An 18,831-nucleotide genomic window follows, 5' to 3' on the forward strand; every position below is an offset into this window, starting at 1 on the left:
GAAAAGATCCATAACTTTGAGTTGAACTTGTCACTAGGGATCAGCTTCGAACAACGGTCGACAACGGTCTGTTGTCAGATTTTCCAAGCATGTGTACACAAGTCTGTCGCCAAACACAACATTAGCAAAAGGTGCCCAAAGGGTGTGCTAAAAGGGTTGAAACACGTAGTACGTGTGCCGTTTGTATGCAAGACAAGTTTTTGGCCAACACCCTTTGGACAAAAGTCTGCGGAAAATCTGATTGTGTGTACGAAGCTTAAAGCAATGTGGAGTTAGAACTATTGTTTTTGTTTTTTTGCTGCATACTGCATAGGAGATTCATCTTATTTGACCTGGTGACCAATCCATAGTCATCAGGATGAAAGCAAGGAAAAGGTCCGTAACTTTGAGTTACACTTGTCACTAGAGCTGAAAGAGAAGGAAAAATCTTCTAATGGGGACACTATCTATAAGAGGATTTCCTTCACTTTAAAGATTTTTTTCTTTCACTTCTTCTTGTATGGGACAGAGCTGAGAATAAAGCAGCAAGATCTCCCGTTGGGTTGTCAAGGAGTCTCCACATAAAAAAACAGGGGCTTTCCACAAATCTCCACCTATGACTAAAATATTACAAAATTGCACGGTTCCTACTGTGTTTCCCCGAAAATAAGACCTACCCCGATAATAAGACCTAGCATGATTCTCGGGGAGGGCTGCAATATAAGCCCTACCCCGAAAATAAGCTCCAATAAAAATTGTTAAAAAAATGTTTAATCCACCTTGCAGAATGATTGCCGGAGGTCTTCTCCTCCCCTCCTGGCTGACGCCCGCCCCCCTCCCCAATGCACGGAGCGGGCCAATGTCAGTGAGACAGCGGCTCCCCCCTCCACTCTCCTCCGCCCGATGCCCGCAGCCCCTCCCTCCTCAGCGCACGGAGCAGACAGATGCCAGCGGGACACCGGCTCCCCCCTCCTCCGCTCTCCTCCCACCCGACGCCCGCGGCAGCCCCTTCCAGTGCACGGAGCGGGCCGACGCCAGCGGGTATCCCGGAGCAGAGAAGAAGAGCCCAATGAGACCATGCGACCGCCAGCTCAGCTGCAAGAAAGGAAATGCCCACAAAACAATCACAAAGGGAGACACACTGCACCCCACATTGGCACAATTCCTAAAAATGTAATTGCATAATTCTATAAGGATGGATTTTAAGATGCTTTTTAGTTCCTGACCTGACAGGGAGGGGGAGAAGACAGGGGACACAGGAGATGGATACATGACACAGCAGAAGCACTATGCAATCTATCATGCTTTAAAGGAAAAGGATTTTTTTATTTTTTTTAGGGTTACAACCACTTTAAGATCATTGTACATACCGTAAAAAAATAAGACATCCCCCGAAAATAAGCCCTAGTGTGTTTTAGGTTGCCAAAATTAATATAAGACCCGGTCTTATTTTCGGGGAAACACGGTAGTAACTCTAGAATTTGCCTTACCATTTGCAAGTTGTAGGCCATGTATGGTGGCCCTAATGCCGCGTACACATGAACTGACATTCCGACAACAAAACCGTGGATTTTTTTCCGACGGATGTTGGCTCAAACTTGTCTTGCATACACACGGTCACACAAATGTTGTCGGAAATTGCGAACGTCAAGAACGCGGTGACGTACAAGACGTACGACGAGCCGAGAAAAATGAAGTTAAACAGCCAGTGCGGCTGGCTCTTCTGCTTGATTCCGAGCATGCTTTGAATTTTGTGCGTCAGAACTGTCTACACACGCTCGGAGTTTCCGCCAATAATTTTTTTGGACGGAAAATTTGAGAACCAGCTCTCAAATTTTTGTTGTCGGAAATTCCAACAGCAAATGTCCGACGGGGCCTACACAAGGTCGGAATTTCCGACAACAAGCTCCCATCGAACATTTGTTGTCAGAAATTCAGAGCGTGTGTACGCGACATTTGAATCGTATTGTGTTACCCGTCATTACATAATATCAGCGCTCTTGGCTTCTTCTGGGATTTTGGACAGCTGTGAACCGTGATTAACGGTCTAATTTTACACAAGCCTTCTCTGTTGATTTTTCCATTCCCCTCACCGGTTCTATCAGAAAAATACAGTGCTTCTAAATACATTATAAAGAAACTGTATTCCCTTCCTTTCCTTGTCCATCTGTGGTGCACTTTCCTGATGTTTTACAATAAACGATGATGAATCTGACTTATGGATAATATTTGATGTACATTAAATTGTATTAGCAAATATTAAAATGCTACTAAATACTTTGAAGGGCAAGTCTAGCTGTCTGTGAAAAAAATCGTTATTATGTGTCTTGTTTTGAAGCTATTTGTTGTGTTTCATACAATATGCTTCACAGGTTCCCCATCTGTACTTTATTTGGAACCAGATTCCTCGGTCCCTCTTTTCGCCTTGGTTGTCGCTTTAAACTAAACTATAGACCTCTATAACAAAAATGGTCTATATAGTTACTGAAAGTGTTCTACTGTACTAAACCTTCAGCCTTTCTCAATGTTTTTAACACAGAGGCAGGGCCATCTTTTCGCATGGGCACGCTGGGAAGTTGCCCGGGGGCCCCACTTGCTTGGGGGGCTAAGAGAAGGGGCGGCCTGCCGCAAGCCACTCACTCGATTGCACTGGTTGCTAGAATCGCCGCCCGCCCGGCGCCTAGCAACCAGTGACATCAGAATCCGCGCCTACCATAGAATTTAGAGCGCACCGTGGCCGCCCCAGCATTTAGAGCGCACCGCAGCCGCCCCAGGATTCAGAGTGCGCCGCCTCCGTGGCTGGAAAACTAGCTGCACCCACCTCTGCCATCTTCAGACTCAGCGTGGCTCAGAGGGAGGGGAGCGAGCGGACAGAGGAGCACTTCTGAGAACAGCTGCCTGACTGAGCTGAGCCTGTCCTGAGCCTGCCTTGCTGTGAGTGTGAGTGACTGCACTGCACCTAACCTAACCCTCGGCCTTACCCTGTAAGTAATTTCCTGTGCCATTCAAACACAGCCACTGTGCCAATCTAACACAGCCACTGTGCCAATCTAACACAGCCACCAGGGATGGACTGGCCATTGGGACTACAGGGAGTTTCCCGGTGGGCCGATGGCTCAGTGGGCCGGCTTCAGTGACAGCGGACTGACGCCCCCCTCTGCTCCTCTGTCTCTCCCTTCCCACAGTGCTTACTTCCTCTCCCTCCCCGCAGCGTTCACCTGGGGGGAACAGAGAAGCAGGGGGAGGACCAGAGGAGCAGGGGGGACGACAGAGGAGCAGGGGGGACGACAGAGGAGCAGGGGGAGGACCAGAGGAGCAGGGGGGAGGGGACAGAGGAGCAGAGGGGAGGGGACAGACAGCTGACTCAACAGCTATGGCCTGGGAGTTTCTCACTTCTGCCTAATCTTGTCCCATAAGGGGGGGCACGAAACTGATTCTTTGCCCCGGGTGAAATAATGTCTAGCTTCCCCACTGGTACTGCCTATAAGAGGACCAGTACCAGCCATTCTACTCTAATAAAAGTAGAACGGCTAGTGGCTAGTGAAGGGGGAGAGGGGGCTTGGGTGGCCGGGGGGGTGCGGGAGTTGCTCGGCTGCCATGGGAGAGACCTGTCAAAGTGGGCCAGTCTGGATGAAGTCCAGGGCCAAATTTCTGTCCCAGTCCAGCCCTGACAGCCACTATGCCATTCAAACGCAGCCATTGTGCATGATTGTGTAGACAGGGCCCCAGTGCACTGTATTGCCCGGGGGCCTATAATGCTCTTAAGATGGCACTGCACAGAGGGGCCCTTGGAATAACTTTCAGTTCTTCTGAAACTCCTGCTAATAATTATTACATTGTAAGTTGCAACATAGTAATAAATTACATAAGTAATTAAAGTAATGTAGAGGCAGGTATAGTGCCCCCTCACACTAATGGTTTGTGTAGTGTCCCTCTTACATTAGTGGTAAGTGCAATGCCACCTTACACTGATGGTTAGGGGTCAAGGGTCACCTTAAGTGGTCAACAGGAGAAGGACCCCTTACATTAGTGGTAAGTGGATAGAATGCTCCTTATATTGGTGGTCAGTGAGAAGAATGTTCCTTACATTGGTGGTCAGTGAGAAGAATGCTCCTTACATTGGTGATCAGTGGGAAGAATGTCCCTTACATTGGTGATCAGTGGGAAGAATGTTCCTTATATTGGTGGTCAGTGAGAAGAATGTTCCTTACATTGGTGGTCAGTGGGAAGAATACTCCTTACATTGGTGATCAGTGAGAAGAATGTTCCTTACATTGGTGATCAGTGAGAAGAATGTCCCTTACATTGGTGGTCAGTGAGAAGAATGCCCCTTACATTGGTGATCAGTGGGAAGAATGTTCCTTACATTGGTGATCAATGGGAAGAATGTCCCTTACATTGGTGATCAGTGAGAAGAATGTCCCTTACATTGGTGATCAGTGAGAAGAATGTTCCTTACATTGGAGATCAGTGGGAAGAATGTTCCTTACATTGGTGATCAGTGGGAAGAATGTTCCTTACATTGGTGATCAGTGGGAAGAATGTTCCTTACATTGGTGATCAGTGAGAAGAATGTTCCTTACATTGGTGATCAGTGGGAAGAATGTTCCTTACATTGGTGATCAGTGAGAAGAATGTTCCTTACATTGGTGATCAGTGGGAAGAATGTTCCTTACATTGGTGATCAATGGGAAGAATGTCCCTTACATTGGTGATCAGTGAGAAGAATGTCCCTTACATTGGTGATCAGTGAGAAGAATGTTCCTTACATTGGAGATCAGTGGGAAGAATGTTCCTTACATTGGTGATCAGTGGGAAGAATGTTCCTTACATTGGTGATCAGTGGGAAGAATGTTCCTTACATTGGTGATCAGTGAGAAGAATGTTCCTTACATTGGTGATCAGTGGGAAGAATGTCCCTTACATTGGTGATCAGTGAGAAGAATGTTCCTTACATTGGTGATCAGTTGGAAGAATGCTCCTTACATTGGTGATTAGGGATGAGCTTCGAGTACGAGTCAAACTCATGTTCGACTCGAACATTGCCTGTTTGCCCATTCGCCGAACAGCGAACAATTTGGGGTGTTCGCGGCAAATTCGAAAAGCTGCGGAACACCCTGTAAAAGTCTATGGGAGAAATCTAAAGTGCTAATTTTAAAGGCTTATATGCAAGTTATTGTCATAAAAAAGTGTTTGGGGACCCCAGGGGACATGTATCAATGCAAAAAAAAGTTTTAAAAACGGCCGTTTTTTCGGGAGCAGTGATTTTATTAATGCTTAAAGTGAAACAATAAAAAGTTAAATATTCCTTTAAATTTCATACCTGGGGGGGGGTGTATAGTATGCCTGTAAAGTAGCGCTTTTTCCCGTGCTTAGAACTGTCCCTGCACAAAGTGTAATTTCTTAAGGAAAAAGGGTAATTTAAAACCACTTGTAATGAATTGTCGGCTCCCGGCAATACAGAGAAAAGTAATTGAATGTCATTAATAAAAAATGCGTGGGGGTCCCCCCAAATTCAATTACCAGGCCCTTCAGGTCTGGTATGAATATTAAGGGGAACCCTGCGCCAAATAAAAAAAAAAAGGTACAAGGGCAACAGGAAACCAAGGGGTTACATCAGAAGGGGGCGGGGTCACCCGTCACGTTTCTGGGAAAGCCTTGGTTTCCCCTTGCATCAGAGGGGGGCGGGGTCACGCGACGGGTGGCCCCGTCCTCAGCTACATAAGACCTGTCAGGCTGCCGCGACATCATTCCGGTGGAGGTAGGATGCTGTTCCTCGCTGCACTGGACATCATCGCTGGAGCCTGGAGAGGAGATCATCCATCGCTGGATACCGACAGCGCTGGAGTGGAGATCGAGAGTGGATTACCACCGCAGGAATCTTGTTGTTTTTTTTTAAATAAAGGACTTATCCCAACTATGTCTGTGTTTTTTTACAATTTTTTACACTTTCTTTGTGAAATGGTAGGGGTACAATGTACCCCTTACTAATTCACATAGGGGGGGCAGACAACCACCAGGCAAGGTTTGTGGGGATAAGGCAGCCTGACAGGTCTTATGTAGCTGAGGACGGGCCACCCATCACGTGACCCCGTCCCCCTCTGACGCAACGGGAAACCCAAGCTTTCCCAGTGACGTGACGGGTGACCCCACCCCCCTCTGATGTAACCCAGGTTTCCCATTGCCCTTGTCCCCATCAACATGGAGACAAGGTGCTTTGAGGGGTCACAGACCCCCAAAGCATCCTCACCATGTTGAGGGCATGTGGCCTAGTACGGTTCTATCCTGCAGCCTGCCAGGTTGCATGCTCAGATAAAGGGTCTGGTATGGATATTTGGGGGGAACTCCACGCCATTTTTTTTGGGTGCGGAGTTACCCTTAAAATCCATACCAGACCTGAAGGGCCTGGCAATTGAATTTGGGGGGACCCCACGCATTTTTTTATTTTTTTTATCAATGACTTTTCTCTGTATTGCCGGGAGCCGACAATTCATTACAGCCACAAGTGGTTTTAAATTACTTTTTTTTCCTTCAGAAATTACATTTTGTGCAGGGACAGTTCTAAGCGCGGATATTTCACAGGCATACGTGGTACGAAATTTAAAGGAATATTTTACTTTTATTGTTTCACTTTAAGCATTATTAAAATCACTGCTCCTGAAAAAAATGCAGTTTTTAAAACTTTTTTTTGCACTGATACATGTCCCCGGAGCAGGACCCGGGTCCCCAAACACTTTTTATGACAATAACTTGCATATAAGCCTTTAAAATTAGCACTTTAGATTTTTAATGTTCGTGTCCCATAGACTTTAACGGTGTTCTTATGTTCGAACAAATTTATTGCCTGTTCGCATGTTCTGTTGCAAACCGAACTGGGGGGTGTTCGGCTCATCCCTATTGGTGATCAGTGTGAAGAATGCTCCTTACATCAGTGGTCAGTGGGAAGATTATATATTCTTACAAAGATCACTAGTTTTATTGGTTTTCTAATGCCGTGTACACACGACCGTTTTTCCCGATGTGAAAAATTTAATTTTTGTTTTTATGTCATTAAAAACGATCGTGTGTGGGCTCCAGAGAATTTTTTGCGACGTTAAAAATGGCTGTTAAAAATTTAGAACATGCTCTAAATTTTCACGTCGTTTTTAACGTTGTCGTTTTTTAACGTCGTAAAAAATGGTTGTGTGTGGGCTTTAACGTTGTGAAGAAGATTAAATTACGTTTTTTAAGGCTGTAGTAGGCTTTGTGAAAAAAAATGTGTTACTGCGCCAATCCTACAACCTTATTATTGTGATGGTGAACCCAATATGGTTATTATACATGCTATGTGCACAAAGAAATCCAACCCATAAACATAATAGTATCAATAATACCATATACCAAATACCCGTGAGGTTAAATAAATAAATATTAAATTAAAGGAGTTGTAAAAGAAAAAAAATGTTTCACCTTAATGCAATCTATGCATTAAGGTGAAAAAATATCTGATGACGCCGGCCCCCCCGAGCCCCCGTTTTACTTACCTGATCCCTCGAAAGTCCCGCGCGCGGTCCCGAGATCCTCTTCGCCGCTCAGCCTGGCCGCTGATTGGCTAGAGCGGATGGATTGAGAGCAGCGCAGCCATTGGCTGGCGCTGCTGTCAATCACATCCAGTGACGCGGCGCGCTGAGGGGCGGGGCCGAGTGATACAGTGAGCGGCTATGGCTACTCACCACCATGCGAGCTCTCTCGCATGACTGTGGTCAGTACTTGCGGGGAGGACCAGAGACAGTCGCCAAGGGACCCCAGAAGACATGGATCGGGGCCACTCTGTGCAAAACGTACTGCACAGTGGAGGTAAGTATGACAAGTTTGTTATTTTAAAGGAAAAAAAATTCCGTTACTAACCCTTTAATCTGTGTCTATAAAGAAAGTCCAATAATATAAAGAAAATCCAGCGATGTAAAAAAAAGTCCAATATTGTGGTGCTCCTTGTTGTGCAAATAATTGACTACTGTTCCACCAAAACGTGCCACCGTCACCAACTTCTGAAATGGGCACTCACCAGAACTAGGTATAAAATACACCTGTAGTTTTATCTTAGGTAGATCTCTCCTCTCCTCACAGCCAATGCGCAATCCACCTCCACCAATACACTACAGACAATCCTCTCATAAGGTTCCTGGTTGTTACTATTTCTTATAAGACAAGGGACTAATCATAGCGTTATATGTCCAAACTATTTTATTATAAATATAAAAAAATTAAGATCTCACTCACCAGGTTTGGTGCCCCCAGACCAGCACCAAGTTCTTCCAGCAGTGCCGAGCGAAAGAAGCTCACCAGTGTGTGGATCCTCGGTGACGCGATGGGAGCGCACCCCCCTAGTGGTTTTTAAAGGCGCAACGTCATATGACGTCCACCCAGGATAACAGAGTCTTCCTTCTGCCATCTTTTGACGGCGGGCAGTTGACAAGTGGTTAAAGCCCATGCTACCGCTGCCAGTGCGTCAGTTTGTTTCATATTGGTATATAGAGATTCCACATCTATGGTGATTAATAATGTGGAATCATCTACCCTGACCTGTTTTAATGTGTTTATGACGTCCTTACTATCCTTAATAAATGATTGTCCTTGGGCTGCCAAAGGTTGGAGGAACACATCCAAGTACTCCCCCAACCTGGAGTGTACTGAACCAGTACCACTTATGATTGGTGGTTTAGTTTTGCTTTTATGAACCTTTGGTACCTGATAGATTATCGGTAACTTTGGTGCTTCCGGTAGTAGGTATCTACCCTCTTTCTTATTTATTATGTAGTCTGAAATACCCATAGGCGTGCGCACAGGGTGTGCCAGGTGTGCCTAGGCACACCCTAATCACCCCGTGTGGCACAGATTTCCCGTTTAAACCCCTTATATTTTACCAAAGCCCCCCTAACAGGGCTCCCCAATAAAATGAATTTTAAATAAATAAAAAAAACAATAATAAAAAAGTAATAATACAAATTTAAACTACCGACACTGTCCATGAGCTTTGGGGTGCACACCCTAATGCAATAGGCTGCGCACACCTATGGAAATACCTTTGTTCAGAAAAACTCTCAGTTTTGTTTTTAATTCCCTATTTGGGTTCTTTTTTAGGGGTTGGTAGGTGGTCGTATCTCCAACAAGACTATTCAGTTTATCTGCATAGTCTTTTTTTGTTAGGTTGACCAACCCCCCTTATCTGCTGGTCTCACTACAATGTCTTTGAGTTTTTCGAGTTTTTTTATACCTTGCCATACTCTATCTTTTTTTAATGGGATTTTGCAGTTTTATATTTTTTATTTCTTTCTCAACCATTTTTTTTTTAAAACTTCTATATATTGGTTACAATTGGATTTAGGATTAAAAGTAGATTGGTTCCTCAGTTTGTCGTTTATTGTGCTCCCCCTTTTCCCCAAAATGCTTTTTTAGATTCAGCTTTCTTATAAACTTTTGCAGGTCTATGAAAGTTTCAAATGCATTGAACATCTTACTAGGTGCATATTTAATTCCCTTGTCTAATACTAAAGCCGCGTACACACGGTCGTTTTTTCGGCATGAAAAAAAATGTTGTTTTTCAGCATGTCCAACTTCCAACTTCATCATTAAAAACGACCTTGCCCACACACCATCGTTTTTGAAAAATGATGAACAAAGCGCGGTGACGTACAACACATACAACGGCACTCTAAAGGGGAAGTTCTATTCGCCTTTGGGCTGCTGTTAGGTGATTCCGTGTTAGTAAAAGACGATTCGCGCTTTTTTGTCTGTTACAGCGTGATGAATGTGCTTACTCCATTATGAACGGTAGTTTTACCAGAACGAGCGCTCCTGTCTCATAACTCGCTTCTGGGCATGCGCTGGTTTAAAACGTCGTTTTAGCCCACACACGATCATTTTTTACAACACGGAAAACAACATTTTTTCAGAAGCCGAAAAACGATGTGAAGCCCACATACAATGATTTTAAATTACGTTTTTAAAAACGATTTTTTTTTCATGCCTAAAAACGACCCTGTGTACCCGGCATTATAATTCTTCCTGAGAAAAAACAATGTCAGTTAGGTTGAAAACTCCTTCACATAGCTCTCTCTTTTTCTTTTTGCTTCCCCCTCTTCACCCTCTCGGTCTTGGGGGTTGTGGTTCCATCCCCCCCTGTTCGTTTGAAAAACCGGCATAGGGGGTCTGTAGGGCTCCCTCCAATCCCTCCATTGCCACTGTGGTGGTTCGTAGTTTTGGCCATAATATCCTCTACCCCTGCCTCTTTGGTCTCCCCTCCACAGTCTGGAGTATTGGCCTGTCGGTGGTCGGTAGGGATAAGGATGGGGTGCATGTCCCCCTTGTTCAGTTATCTTTGGGGTTGGTTTATTTTGGGTGCCATTAGGCCTCGTACACACGATAGGTTAAACAGAGGACAACGGTCTGATGGACCGTTTTCATCGGTCAAAACCGATCGTGTGTAGGCCCCATAGGTTATTTAACCATTGGTTAAAAAAAAGCCAGCTTGCTTTAAATTTAACCTATGGATTCCTAACCTATAGGACAAAACCGATCGTTAGTAGGCACAACCATCGATTAAAAATCCACGCATGCTCAGAATCAAGTCGAAGCATGCTTGGAAGTATTGAACTTCGTTTTTTTCAGCACGTCGTTGTGTTTTACGTCACCGCGTTCTGACATGATCGGTTTTTTAACCGATGGTGTGTAGGCACGACGGACCATCAGTCAGCTTCATCGGTTAACCTATGAAAACGGTCCATCAGACCATTCTCATCGGATGGACTGATCGTGTGTACGAGGCTTCACTGGGTATAGGTTCTGGTATTTTCTTTTTACCCGTGGTTACCAACATAGATCCCACATGTTGTCTTGTTTCTGCATCTAAATCTTTTTCTTCCACATCTTCATTTAATGAAGTGTTATTTAAATTAGTCAATACCTCTTCCTCCTGCCAGTTATGTATCTTTCCTGCTATGTAGTCCTTTTTATCTCTCTGATATTTTTTAACCTTCTTATTTTTAACCTCATTGTCCAATTTAACCAAAAAGTCTTGTAATTTTTTAGCTCTAATATTATAATCATTGGTGTCTATATGTGGAGTCATACTTTCTTTTAAGCTATTGATGGTGCTTTTAATCTTACTAATGCTGCGTACACACGATAGGTTAGTCTGATGAAAACGGTCTGATGGAGCGTTTTCATCAGACCAAACCGATCGTGTGTGGGCCCCATCGGTTATTTATCCATAGGTTAAAAAAATAGGAACTTGTTTTAAAATTATCTGATGCATAAAAAACCTATAGAAAAAAACGATCGTCTGTAAGTACGTCTATCGGTTTTTAAAATCCATGCATGTTCAGAATCAAGTCGACGCATGCTTGGAAGCATTGAACTTCGTTTTTTTCAGCACGTCCTTGTGTTTTACGTCACCGCGTTCTGACACGATTGATTTTTTAACTGATGGTGTGTAGGCACGACTGATCATCAGTCAGCTTCATCGGTTAACTGATGGAAAAATCAATCTAGACTAACCTATCGTGTGTACAGGGCATTAGTTGTATTCTCCTTCTATCAATAATGATGTCGAATAATTTATTCTCACACCCCTTAAAGAAACTTTACCAATCCTTAGTGAGTCCTTCCTCTATTAGCCCATCATTTGGTCCCACATCCCACCTAATGCCTCGTACCCACGATAATTTTTCGGGTTGTAAAAAACAACGTTTTTCAGGCTCTAGAAAAAACGAAGTTAAAACGGTCTTGCCTACACGCGATTGTGAAAAAAAATGCTCTAGCAAAGCGCGGTGACGTACAACACGTAGGACGGCACTATAAAGGGGAAGTTCCATGCGGATGACGCCACCCTTGGGGCTGCTTTAGCTGATTTTGTGTTAGTAAAAGACGATTTGCGCTTTTCTGTCTGTTACAGCGTGATGAATGTGCTTACTCCATTACGAATGGTAGTTTTACCAGAACGAGTGCTCCCGTCTTATAACTTGCTTCTGAGCATGCACAGATTTTTCACGTCATTAAAGCTCACACACGACCATTTTTTACAACCCGAAAAACGACAACGTTAAAAACGTCGTGAAAAAATTGAGCATGTTCGAATTTTTTTTTTGGCCGTTTTTCAGAACCCGCAAAAATGCTCAGAAGCCCACACACGATCGTTTTTAATGACATTTAAAAAAACGTAATTTTTTACAACCCGAAAAATGGTCGTGTGTACGCGGCATTAGTCTTCGTGGAGTTTCTTTTAGCTTCCCTGTATTTTTCCAGTGTTATAATGTCCCACAACACCCTCACTTGTTTGTCCATTTAATTTTTTAACTGTTTAAATCCTTGTTCTCGGCTCACCGCTGTTGTGTCATCAAAATTCTCAAATAAATCCCCCAGGTCTAGTCTCCTGTTCACCAGAAATGAAAAGACCTCCATTTATGCTGCCCGTGCTGTGTTTTACTAACAAGTAAAAGAAAAAATATAAATGTGTAATGTACATGTACCCTCACGGGTATTTGGTATATGATATTATTGATACTATTATGTTTATGGGTTGGATTTCTTTGTGCACATAGCATGTATAATAACCATATTGGGTTCACCATCACAATAATAAGGTTGTAGGATTGGCGCAGTAACACATTTTTTTCCGCATATATTTTATACACTTTATCATATTGGAGGTGTACACAATGGGCCAGATTCAGAAAGAATTGCGTAAGTTTAGGCGGGCGTAGCGTATCTCAGATACACTACGCCGCCGTAACTTAGAGCGGCAGGTCCCGTATTCAGAAAGAACTTGCGCTCTAAGTTACGGCGGCGTAGTGTAACTGGTCCGACGTAAGCCCGCCTAATTCAAAGTAGGCAAATAGTGGGCGTGTTGTATGCTAATGACTCGTGACCCCACGTAATTGACGCTCCCAACGAACGGCGCATGCGCCGTCCGTGAAAGTATTCCAGTGCGCATGCTCCAAATTACGCCGCAAATAGTCAATGCTTTAGACGTGAACGTAACTTACGTACAGCCCTATTCGCGTACAACTTACGCAAACGACGTAAACAACGCAAAATTTGAGGCTGTCCCGACGTCCATACTTAACATTGGCTACGCCTCATATAGCAGGGGTAACTTTACGCCGAAAAAAGCCTTACGTAAATGACGTAAATCAATGCGCCGGGCGCACGTACGTTTCTGAATCGGCGTATCTAGCTCATTTGCATATTCTACGCGGAAATCAACGGAAGCGCCACCTAGCGGCCAGCGTAAATATGCACCCCAAGATACGACGACGTAGAAAACTTACGCCGCTCGTATCTAGGCAACAGTGAGGTGTATCTGATTCTATGAATCAGGCGCCGAGATGCGACGGCCCGCATTCGGAGTTACGACGGCTTATCTTGAGATACGCCGACGTAACTCCTTTCTGAATCTGGCCTATAATTTTTGCGCCGGTGACACATTACACATTTATATTTTTTCTTTTACTTGTTAGTAAAACACAGCACGGGCAGCATAAATGGAGGTCTTCTCATTTCTGGTGAACTGGAGACTAGACCTGGGGGGATTCATTTGAGAATTGTGATGACACAACAGCGGCGAACCTAGAACAAGGATTTAAACAGTTAAACAGTTTAAACAGTTAAAATGCATTGGACAAACAAGTGAGGGTGTGGTGGGACATTATAACATAAATTATTATGCCGCGTACACACGACCGTTTTTCGGGTTGTAAAAAATGACGTTTTTTTTATGTCATTAAAAACAATCGTGTGTGGGCTCCAGAGCATTTTCCACGATGTAAAAAATGGGCATTAAATATTTCGAACATGCTCTAATTTTTCATGACGTTTTTAACGTTGTCGTTTTTAACGTCGTAAAAAATGGTCGTGTGTGGGCTTTAACGACGTGAAAAAAACGTGCATGCTCAGAAGCAAGTTATGAGACGGGAGCGCTCGTTCTGGTAAAACTAGCGCTCGTAATGGAGATAGCACATTCATCACGCTGTAACAGACAGAAAAGCGTGAATCGTCTCTCACCAAACTTTTACTAACACAAAATCAGCAAAAGCAGCCCCAAGAGTGGCGCCATCCGCATGGAACTTCCCCTTTATAGTGCCGGCGTACGTTTTGTACGTCACCAGGCTTTGCTAGAGCATTCGTTTTTTCTAGACCTTTAAAAATGTCATTTTTTACAACCCGAAAAACGGTCGTGTGTACGCGGCATTAGACATCATTATTGATAGAAGGAGAATAAAACTAAGTAAAATTGAAAGCACCATCAATAGCTTAAAAGAAAGTATGAGCCAGATTCTTGTAGAATCCGCGGCGGCGTAGCGTAAGCCATTTACACTACGCTGCCGCAAATTACTGGAGCAAGTGCCGTATTCTCCAAGCACTTTCTCCGTAATTTGCCGCGCCGTAGTGTAAATGGCCCGGGGTAAGGCCGCGTAATTCATAGGGGGCGGCTAGTATTTAAATTAAGCGCGCCCCCGCGCCGATCGAACTGCGCATGCGCCGGGCGGAAAAATAGCCCAGTGCGCATGCTCTATCTCACGACGGAAAACATCAATAACGCCGACGTGAGCGTCATTGACGTAAAGTCGCATTCGCGGACGACTTAGGAAAACAACGGAAAAAGCCGACGCTGACCCGACGCCATACTTAACATGGCATACGACGGACCTTCGTAAACTTGCCCCTCATATAGCAGGGGCAAGTTTACGCTTACGGAAACATCATAAAATCACTGCGTCGTCCGTGCGTACGTTTGGGAATCTCGCGTAACTAGCTAATTTGCATAGACGACGGGGAAAACGACGATGCGACACCTAGCGGCGGGAAAAAAATTGCATTTAAGATCTGACAGCGTAAGAGCCTTACGCCTGTCAGATCTAATGGGTATCTATGCGTAACTGATTCTAAGAATCAGTCGCATAGATACGCCAGGCCAGATTAGGACTTACGACGGCGCAAATGGCGTTGCGCCGTCGTAAGCCTTTTAAGAATCTGGCCCTATGACTCCACATATAGACACCAATGATTATAATATTAGAGCTAAAAAATTACAGGACTTTTTGGTTAAATTGGACAATGAGGTTAAAAATAAGAAGGTTAAAAAATATCAGATTGGCTAGACCACTCCAGGACTTTAATGTGCTTCTTCTTGAGCCACTATTTTGTTGCCTTGGCCGTGTGTTTTGGGTCGTTGTCATTCTGGAATGCCCATCCATGACCAATTTTCAATGCCCTGGCTGAGGGAAGGAGGTTCTCACCCAAGATTTGACGTTACACGGCCCCGTCCATCGTCCCTTTGATGCGGTGAAGTTGTCCTGTCCCCTTAGCAGAAAAACCCCCCCAAAGCATAATGTTTCCACCTCCATGTATGACGGTGGGGGGTGGTGTTCTCGGGGTCATAGGCAGCATTCCTCCTCCTCCAAACACGGAGAGTTGAGTTGATGCCAAAGAGCTTGATTTTGGTCTCATCTGACCACAACACTTTCACCCAGTTCTCCTCTGAATCATTCAGATGTTCATTAGCAAACTTCAGACTGGCCTGTACATGTGATTTCCTGAGCAGGGGGATCTTGCATACGCTGCAGGATTTCAGTCCTTCATGGCGTAGTGTTACCAATTGTTCTCTTGGTGACTATGGTCCCAGCTGCCTTGAGATCATTGACCAGATTCTCCCGTGTAGTTCTGGGCTGATTCCTCACCGTTCTCATGATCATTGAAACTCCACAAGGTGAGATCTTGTATGGAGCCCCAGACCGAGGGAGAGTGACAGTTATTTTGTGTTTCTTCCATTTGCAAATAATCACACCAACTGTTGTCACCCTCTCACCAAGCTGATTAGCGATGGTCTTGTAGCCCATTCCAGCCTTGTGTAGGTCTACAATCTTGTCCCTGACATCCTTGGACAGCTCTTTGGTCTTGGCCATGGTGGAGAGATTGGAATCTGATTGATTGCTTCTTTGGACAGGTGTCTGTTATACAGGTAACAAGCTGAGATTAGGAGCACTGCCTTTAAGAGAGAGTGCTCCTAATCTCAGCTTGTTACCTGTATAGAAGACACCTGGGAGCCAGAAATCTTGCTGATTGATAGGGGATCAAATATTTATTTCACTCATTAAAATGCAAATCAATTTATAACTTTTTTTAAATTATATTTTTGTTGTTATTCTGTCTCTCACTGTTAAAATAAACCAACCATTAAAATTATAGACTGATCATTTCTTTGTCAGTGGGCAAACAAAATCAACAGGGGATCAAATACTTTTTCCGCTCTCTGTAATACAGTTTCCTATTGGTGGTTTATTGCGATTTGGCACCACACTATATTAGCTAGATTCAGGTAGGCAGGCTTATCCTTGCGGCGGCGTAGTGTATTGTGTTTACACTACGCCGCCATAAGTTAGCGGGGCAAGTACATGATTCACAAAGTACTTGCCTGCTAAGTTACGGTGGCGTAGCGTAAATGCGGCGGGCGTAAGCGCGCCTAATTTAAAATAGGCTGAGGGGGCGTGTTTTATGTTAATTTGGGTTGACCTGACATGATTGACGTTTTTTTGGAACGGCGCATGCGCCGTCCGTGTACATATCCCAGTGTGCATTGTGGCAAAGTACGCCGCACGATCCTATTGGTTTTGACGTGGACGTAAATGACGTAAATCTGTATTTACGGACGACTTACGCAAACAACGTAAAATTTTCAAATTTCGACGCGGGAACGACGGCCATACTTAACATTACTATTCCAGCTATTTGATGGAATAACTTTAGGCCTGATAATACGTTACAAAAACGGCGTATCTGTGCTGCGTCGGCCGGGCGTACGTTCGTGAATAGGCATATCTAGTGATTTACATATTCTACGCCGACCGCAATGGAAGCGCCACCTAGCGGTCAGCCTAAAAATTACACTTTAGGATACGACGGTGTAAGACACTTACGCCGCTCGTATCTGAGCCTAATTTAAGCGTATCTGGTTACCAGAATACGCTTAAATTAGCGCACATTCAGACTTAGGCTGGCGTATCTACGGATACGCCAGCCTAAGTCTTTCTGAATCCACCTATATGTATCTAATTTCAGTCATTTACTTTGTATGTGGAGACACATTAGGTGTTGGCAGCAATATCCTTTATAACTGGGGCAGGGCTGGAATGGGACAAAAATTTGGCCCTGGACTTCATCCAGACTGGCCCACTTTGACAGGTCTCTCCTATGGCGGCCGGACAACTCCCGCAACCCCCCCGGCCACCCGCACCCCCTCTCCCTCTTTACTATCCACTAGCCGTTCTACTTTATTAGAGTAGAACGGCTGGTACTCTTATAGGCAGTACCAGTGGGGAAGCTAGACATTATTTCACCCGGGGGAAAGAATCAGTTCGGTGCCCCCCTTATGGGACAAGATTAGGCAGATGTGAGACACTCCCAGGCCATAGCTGTTGAGTCAGCTGTCTGTCCCCCCCCCCCATGCTCCTCTGTCCCCCCTCCTGCTCCTCTGGTCCTCCCCCCTGCTTCTCTGTTCCCCCCTCTCCCTCCCGCTGCGGGGAGGGAGAGGAGGTGAGCGCTGCGGGAAGGGAGAGACAGAGGAGCGACAGGGGGGCGGCGGTCTGCTGTCACTGAAGACGGCCCACTGAGCCATCGGCCCACCGGGAAACTCCCTTTAGTGCCAGTGGCCAGTTCATTCCTGAACAGGGGTCTCAAACTGGCGGCCCTCTAGCTGTTGCGGAACTACAAGTCCCATCATCCCTCTGCCTGTGGGAGTCATGCTTGTAACTGTCAGCCTTGCAGTACCTCATGGGACTTGTAGTTCTGCAACAGCTGGTGGGTCACCAGTTTGAGACCCCCTGCTATATAATATTACTCCCTATATCGAATACTGGGAAGCTCATGAGTGCTCTGCTTTTCCTTTTCCGGATTTCTACTTGAAAGCATTTTCATACAAAGCAGAGTTTTGTAAGAAAATGATCAAGTGATAGGCTCTTAGGGCCAGATTCACAAAAGAGATACGACGGCGTATCTCCTGATACGCCGTCGTATCTCTGTGATCCGCCCGTCCTAACTATGCGGCTGATTCATAGAATCAGTTACGCAAAGATAGCCCTAAGATCCGACAGGTGTAATTGTCTTACAGTACACTGTTGGATCTTAGGATGCAATTCTATGCCGGCCGCTAGGTGGCGAGGCCATTGCGGTCGGCGTAGAATATGCAAATGACTAGTTACGGCGATCCACGAACGTGCGCTTTACCCGTCGCTCTAACTTTACGTCGTTTCCGTCGAGATACGCGTCGTAAAATTAGGGCTGAGCCCTAGGTGTTCTAAGCCATGTTAAGTATGGCCGTCGTTCCCGCGTCGAAATTTAAAAAATCACGTCGTTTGCGTAAGTCGTCCGTGAATGCCGCTGGACGCCATTTACGTTAACGTCTAAACAAATGACGTCCGTGCGACGTCATTTAGCGCAATGCACGTCGGGTAATTTTCCCGACGGAGCATGCGCAGTGCAGTACGTTCGGCGCGGGAACGCGCCTAATTTAAATGGTGCCCGCCCCATTTGAATTAGGCGCCCCTGCGCAGAGCGGATTTACGCTACACCGCCGCAAGTTTACAGGTAAGAGCTTTGTGAATCAGGCACTTACGCTGTAAACCTGCGGCGGTGTAACGTAAATGGGATACGTTACGCTGCCGTGGAGCAACGTAAATGTATCAGAATCTGGCCCTTATTTTGTTTTATTTATTTCTTACTTTTTTATTTGTGTTTTTTTTTTTCTTTTGCATACATTCTACTAAAGGAACACTGACAAATGTGTGCAGACACATAGTATAGCAAGCAGGACTACAGTCA

The sequence above is a fragment of the Rana temporaria genome, chromosome 3 (assembly GCF_905171775.1).
Source record: "Rana temporaria chromosome 3, aRanTem1.1, whole genome shotgun sequence".
In the NCBI taxonomy this organism is placed as follows: domain Eukaryota; kingdom Metazoa; phylum Chordata; class Amphibia; order Anura; family Ranidae; genus Rana; species Rana temporaria.